The sequence below is a fragment of the Scyliorhinus torazame genome, chromosome 4 (genome assembly GCF_047496885.1).
Source record: "Scyliorhinus torazame isolate Kashiwa2021f chromosome 4, sScyTor2.1, whole genome shotgun sequence".
Lineage (NCBI taxonomy): Eukaryota > Metazoa > Chordata > Chondrichthyes > Carcharhiniformes > Scyliorhinidae > Scyliorhinus > Scyliorhinus torazame.
Genome location: NC_092710.1, coordinates 79565601 through 79573423, shown reverse-complemented (window position 1 = coordinate 79573423; position 7823 = coordinate 79565601).

Sequence of the window (7823 nt, the reverse complement as noted above, 5' to 3'; positions counted from 1 at the left end):
TGCTTTTTGAGTTTCAGTTTGAGAACGCAGCTCGGAGTGTTTGTGTGTTTTGCTGTGAGCGGCAGGAAGAAACACAGAGCTGGTCTGTTGATTTCTGCAATCCAAAGACTATAAATATATTGAATGTAACCTAATGTGCTCCAATTTTTGAAAGTTTGAAGTCTTTTGGATGTTTAAAGGAACAGTTTGAAGGATTATTTAGTGTTGTAGTCTTTTGGGGTTATCTTTGAAGTAATGGGTGTTAAGATATCCAATGTTTGTTTTTAAAAGGTTAACTTGAGTTCATAGAATAAACATTGTTTTGTTTTAAAAACCACTTGTCCATTTCTGCTGTATCACACCTGGAGAGTACGCCGTGTGCTTCCCACACGACAATCTATTAAAAGTTGTGGGTCGGTTGAACTCCACGAAACACTTTGGGGTTCTGTAAACCCGGAACCATAACAATTGGGGGTGCGAGGGGGATAAAAGTCTATCGATTGGATTGACTTAACGAACTTAAAGACAGTGAGGGGTGAGCATCTTGTGGTTGCTTTTCAGGTGTGGTATTTTAGTTTAAGTGGGGAGTGTGTTGTGGACAATGGCTCTCTCAGAGGCTCAGGAGTTTTTGGGGGTGGACACGGTAACACGCAATACCTTACGGACAGAGACTAAAAGCAGACTGTTAGATTTGGCAAAAGCATTGCAGTTAACATTGCCTGGCAAAATGCGAAAAGATGAGGTACTTACCGCGGTAGCTGAGCATTTAAATTTGCCTGAGATACATTCTGACTCATTAGAAATGGCAAAGCTCCAGTTGCAGATTAAACAATTTGAACATGAAAAGAATTAAAGCAGCTTGAATATGCAATGAGAGAAAAAGAAAAGGAGAGGGAAGAAAGAAACAAAGAAAGAGATAGAGATAGAGAGGAAAAAGAAAAGGTGAGAGAAGAAAGAGATAGCGAGGAAAGGGAAAAATAGTTTGAACTTCATAAAATGGCTATGAAACATGAAAATCAGTTAAAATTGGCAGACGAAAAGGGAAATATACAGTTGGATGAGATTGATGAGGATAGTGAGACAGAGCGTCATAGTCGAAGATGTGGTGGGGTTCTATTTAAATATGTCCAAGCATTGCCAAGGTTTGACGAGAAGGAGGTAGAAGCCTTTTTCATTTCATTTGAGAAGGTAGCGAAACAAATGAAATGGCCACAGGACATGTGGGTATTACTGATTCAAACAAAGCTGGTAGGTAGAGCTAATGAAGTGTTTGCATCACTACCGGAGGAGGTATCTGGAACGTATGAGGAGGTGAAAAAATCCATCTTAGGTGCATATGAGCTAGTGCCTGAAGCTTACAGACAAAGGTTTAGAAATTTAAGGAAAGAATTTGGTCAAACATACATGGAGTTTGAAAGGCTCAAACAGAGTAATTTTGATAGGTGGATAAGGGCTTTGAAAATAGACCAAAGGTATGAAGTTCTCAGAGAAATTATCCTTTTGGAGGAGTTTAAAAATTCAATTCCCGATGTAGTGAGAACTCACGTGGAAGAGCAGAAGGTTAAAACTGCGAGATTAGCAGCAGAAATGACAGATGATTATGAATTAGTTCACAAATCAAAGATTGGTTTCCGACATCAGTTTCAGCCTGTGATGGATAGAAACTGGGGGCATGAGAAATACTCAAGTGGTAAAGGTAAAGGTGATCTGATGGGAGATAATAAAGAGAGTGTACCTCAGATTAAAAAAGAAATCCAGGAGGGTGGAAGAGACATGAAAAGTTTCAAATGTTTTCACTGTAATAAGCTAGCCATGTAAAGTCACAGTGTTGGTGGTTGAAGCACTGGGAAGGCTAATGTGGTAAAACAGGATAAGACAGTGGGGTTTGTTAGAGTGGTAAAGGAAAGCCCAAGGGAAGCGAAGGAGGTGCAAATGATTGTACAGCCTGTTCAAGAAGTAATTGATAAGAAGGTGCCAGATGTCTTTAAAGAATTTACTTGTGTGGGCAAAGTTTACTCATGTGTATCAGGAGGAGCAGGTAAAGAAGTCACAATTTTAAGAGATACAGGGGCTAGTCAATCTTTAATGGTAAGAGATGAGGAATTATGTAGTTTGGGAAGAATGTTGCCAGGAAAGGTGGTAATATGTGGAATTCAGGGTGAGATGAGTAGTGTTCCATTATATAAGGTAAGGTTGGAAAATCCAGTAAAGAGTGGTGAAGTGGTAGTAGGAGTAATAGATAAACTATCTTGCCCAGGAATACAGTTTATCTTGGGTAATGATATAGCTGGATCGCAGGTGGGAGTGATGCCCACTGTGATTGATAAGCCAGTGGAAAATCAGACAACTGAAGTGTTGAAGGACGAATATCCTGGAATTTTTCCGGATTGTGTAGTAACAAGGTCGCAAAGTCACAGGGTAAGACAAGAGGAGAAATCAAAGAGTGAAGATGAAGTTGAAGTGAAATTATCAGAAACGATTTTTGATCAGATGGTTGAAAAACAACAAGAACAGGTGGAGGATGAGGCAGATATTCTTAGTTCAGGAAAATTGGCAGAGTTACAACAGAAAGATGTAGAAATAAAATGGATATATCAGAAAGCATATACGGAAGAGGAATCTGAGAGTATACCAGAGTGTTATTACCGTAAAAGTAATGTCTTGATGAGAAAATGGAGACCTGTACATATGCAGGTGGATGAAAAGTGGGCAGAAGTTCATCAAGTAGTATCGCCGGTAGGGTATAGAAAGGACATGAGGTACCAGTGGGAGGTCATTTGGGGATAAGGAAAACTCAAGCTAAAATCCAGAAACATTTTTATTGGCCTGGACTACATAAAGATGTAGTTAAATTTTGTCAATCATGTCACAAATGTCAAGTGATAGGGAAACCTCAAGCAGTGATAAAACCAGCACCCTTAATACCCATTCCAGCATATGAGGAACCTTTTACAAGGGTCCTAATCGATTGTGTAGGACCGCTTCCAAAAACGAAAAGTGGGAATCAATATCTTTTAACTATAATGGATGTGTCTGGTTTCCAGAGGCCATTCCAGTACGTGATATTACTGCTAAAAAGATTGTGGAGGAGTTACTTAAATTCTTTACTAGATATGGACTACCCACAGAAATACAATCGGATCAAGGATCAAATTTTACCTCAAGGTTATTCAAAGAAGTTATGGATATTTTAGGAATAAAACAATTTAAATGAACTGCGTACCATCCAGAATCGCAGGGAGCGTCAGAACGGTGGCATCAGACATTGAAGACAGTGTTGAGGGCTTATTGTCAAGATTTTCCAGAGGATTGGGATAAAGGAATTCCATTCGTACTGTTTGCAATTAGGGACGCACCTAATGAGTCAACCAAATTCAGTCCTTTTGAACCAATTTTTGGTCACGAGGTAAGAGGACCACTTAAATTGATTAAGGAAAAATTGGTGAATGAAAAATCAGAACTTACATTATTGGATTATGTGTCAAATTTTAGGGAATGATTAAATAGAGCAGGTGAATTGGCTAGACAACGTTTGAAAGTTGCACAAAATGTGATGAAATGTGTCGCGGACAAGAAATCCGAAGTTCGTAGTTTTGCCAGTGGGGATAAAGTTTTAGTGTTGTTACCAGTGGTAGGTGAGCCTTTTAAAGCTAGGTTTTGTGGACGGTATCAGATTGAACGAAAATTAAGTGAGGTGAATTATGTGGTAAAAACGCGAGACAGAAGGAAAACTCACCGAGTGTGTCATCTGAATATGCTTAAAAGGTACTTTGAAAGAGGAGAGAAAAAGGACGAGGTTTTAATGATTCTGACTCAAAGTGACGAACCAAATCCAGATAACTGTGAATTTGACAGACCTCAAACTAAATTGGAAAATGAAGTTGCTCTTAAAAATTGGGATAAATTGTTGAGTTACCTTCCAGAGGAAAACCGAACTAACCTGAAAGAGTTATTAATATCACATGGGCAAGTCTGTGGAGATAAGCTGGGAAGTGCTAAAATGGCTATACATGATGTAGATGTGGGAAATGCTGTTCCTATCAAACAACATCCATATATACTTAACCCTTTAAAATTGGCACAGGTTAACAAAGAAATTGAGAGTATGCATAAAAATGGCATAATTGAAGTGGGTTGCAGCCAATGGAGCTCACACATAGTGATGATACCTAAACCAGATGGTACCCAATGGTTGTATGTGGACTATAGAAAGGTTAATGCTGTTGCAAGAATGGACTCCAGATGGGATATACCGATTCAAAGTTATGCCATTTGGCATGAAAAACGCCCCAGCCACATTTCAACGGTTAACTAACAAAGTTGTTTCAGGATTACCCAATTGTGCGGTATACATCGACGGTCTGGTAATTTTCAGCCAGACATGGAAAGAACATTTAAAACATCTGATAGAGTTATTCGATCGACTTCAGGAGGCGACTTTGGTGGTAAACCTAGTCAAACGTGAATTTGGAAAAAGCCCAAGTCACTTTCCTCGGCCATACAATCGGACAGGGTCGAATGGTCCTACGGGATGTGAAAACAAAAGTTAATGAGGAGTTTTCAATACCCTCGACACAAAGGGAAATAATGCGATTTCTTGGCATGAGTGGATTTGATGGAACATTTGTGCCAAATTTTAACAGTGTGATTGCTCCACTGGTGGACTTGCTAAGAAAGCATCTCAAATGTAAGTGGACAGCGGAGTGTCAACAGGCATTTGACTGACTGCCTGACTGCTGTGTTAGCCAAAGCTCCTGTTGATCAGATTGAACTAAATTGTCTGACTTTAAAGAGAAATGCCACGGCGTAGAGAAATTAATGGATCGTGCGGAGACATTTTTGTCCAAAGAGACTGTCAATCAAGAAGGATTCAAGTTGGAGGTAGAACTAAAATGGACTATGTTATTATAAATGTTTGCATGTTTTGTTTTGTTAAAAAAAAGCGTATATTCACTGTCAATATTTCTTAAAGGAAAGTGAAAAATGAAACCATCTTGAATCTGATGGTTTATTTTTTTTCTTGGGGGGAGGTGTCATGTGAGAGTACCTTTAAGAAATGGGTGTTTATTAAATAGCTGTAGTGGATGTACCTTTAAGAAATGGGTGTTTATCAAATAGCTGCAGTGATGTCAGAGAGTGGGTGGAGCTGGACTATCTGTCTGTCACTTTCGTTTTTGATCAGGCAGTTACAGGGTGTTTTTAGTTTCGTTTCGAGAGCTGGATAGCTGCAGGCAAAGCAAGCAGCTGTATAAGGATCTCTCTCCAATCTAAAGACTGGCAGCGCCCCCCCCCCCGGCAATTCCCCAGGCCCCGATGGGCCGACTGGCCTCCCGTTTTCAGCCAGCCCTGCCGGCGTGGATTAGACATTGTCCATACCGGCGGGACCTGGCTTGGAGGGTGGCTAGCGGAGCCCTCGGGGGGACGCGGGGGGATCCGGCCCTGGGGTGGGGGGGGGGGCACGGTGGCCTGGCCCACGATCGGGGCCTACCGATATGCGTGCGGACCGGTGCCGTGGGGGCACTTTTTCCCTTCGCACCAGCCTATGTAAGGCTCCGCCATGGCCGGCGCAGAGAAGAAACCCCCTGCGAATGCACAGGAAACACGGCAGCGGTTCTGCGCATGTGGCAGAACACTCTGGTGGTTCTGCGCTTGCGCCAACTCACGCCAGCCGGCGGAAGCCCTTAGGCGTCGGTTGGCGAGGCGCCAATCCCTCCAGCGCCGGCCAAGTGCGGAGGATTCCGCAATTTCTGTGCGGCCCGACGCCACAGTGGTTCACTCCGCTCTTTGGCACCGGTACAGGCCGCCTCGCCGATTCCGGGAAAATCCCGGCCCTGATCTCAGTGTTAAAAAGGGTCTTTTGTCTTGTGGATGTTAATAAGGAAAGATTAAGGGTTACTTATAGAATATTGTATCTGTGGGGGGGATTGGTGTTGATAGTTGTTAAGATGTTTACTGTTAACTGGTTTCATAAATAAACATTGTTTTAATTTAAAAGTACTTGAACCCTCTGTGGCACCACACCTGTAGCCCGATGCTCCCCATAACCACAATCTATTAAAAGTTGTGGGTCAGGTGAACTCCATGATACACTTTGGGGTTCTTTAAACCCTGGCCCATAACAAGGCAAGCATGCTTTTTGCCTTCTTGACTACCTTCTCCACCTGTGTTGCCCCTTTCAGTGACCTGTGGACCTGTACTCCTAGATCTCTTTGACTTTCAATACTCTTGAGGGTTCTACCATTCACTGTATATTCCCTACCTGCATTAGACCTTCCAAAATGCATTACCTCACATTTGTCCGGATTAAACTCCATCTGCCATCTCGCCGCCCAAGTCTCCAAACGATCTAAATCCTGCTGTATCCTCTGACAGTCCTCATCGCTATCCGCAATTCCACCAACCTTTGTGTTGTCTGCAAACTTACTAATCAGACCAGTTACATTTTCCTCCAAATCATTTATATATACTACGAACAGCAAAGGTCCCAGCACTGATCCCTTTGGAACACCACTAGTCACAGCCCTCCAATCAGAAAAGCACCCTTCCATTGCTACTCTCTGCCTTCTATGACCTAGCCAGTTCTGTATCCACCTTGCCAACTCACCCCTGATCCCGTGTGACTTCACCTTTTGTACCCATGAGGGACCTTGTCAAAGGCCTTACTGAAGTCCATGTAGACAATATCCACTGCCCTACCTGCATCAATCATCTTTGTGACCTCCTCGAAAGTTATCTCTTTCAAGTTAGTGAGACACGACCTCCCCTTCACAACACCATGCTGCCTCTCGCGAATACGTCCATTTGCTTCCAAATGGAAGTAGATCCTGTCCCGAAGAATTCTCTCCAGTAATTTCCCTACTACGACATAAGGCTCACCGGCCTGTAGTTCCCTGGATTATCCTTGCTACCCTTCTTAAACAAAGGAACAACATTGGCTATTCTCCTGTCCTCCGGGACATCACCTGAAGAGAGTGAGGATCCAAAGATTTCTGTCAAGGCCTCAGCAATTTCCTCTCTTGCCTCTTTCAGTATTCTGGGGTAGATCCCATCAGGCCCTGGGGACTTATTCACCGTAATATATTTCGAGACGCCCAACACCTCGTCTTTTTGGATCTCAATGTGACCCAGGCTATCTACATACCCTTCTCCAGACTCAACATCCACCAATTCCTTCTCTTTGGTGAATACTGATGCAAAGTATTAATTTAGTACCTCGCCCATTTCCTTTGGCTCCACACATAGATTCCCTCCCCTGTCCTACAGTGGGCCCACCCTTTCCCTGGCTACCCTCTGTGGACTTTGCAGACTATTTGATCCCTGACTAACTCATCAGTAAGGGTGTCAAATGCACATTTCTTTGCTAAGACTTTGGAAGTTGCCATATAAGATTGTACTGACTTACCTGGTCTTTGGTTTGTCGAATTAAACGTGTGACTGTTCTTATAATAATGATCTTTATTAGTGTCACAAGGAGGCTTACATTAACACTGCAATGAATTTACTGTGAAAGTCCCCTAGTCTCCACATTCCGGCTCCTGTTCGGGGACACAGAGAGAGAATTCAGAATGTCCAAATTACCTAACAAGCAGGTCTTTCAGGACTTGTGGGAGGAAACCGGAGCACCCGGAAGAAACCCACGCAGACATGGGGAGAACGTGCAGACTCCACAGAGACAGTGACCCAAGCCGGAAATCGAACCTAGGACCCAAACTGTGAAGCAACAGTGCTAACCACTGTGCTACCGTGCCGGAAGACAAATGTTCTCTAACTTTGTCCAATTTGTTGGGGGTACACTTTCTCCTCCTCCATTTGGATAACAAATGACTCAAACTTCTCGACAGCCT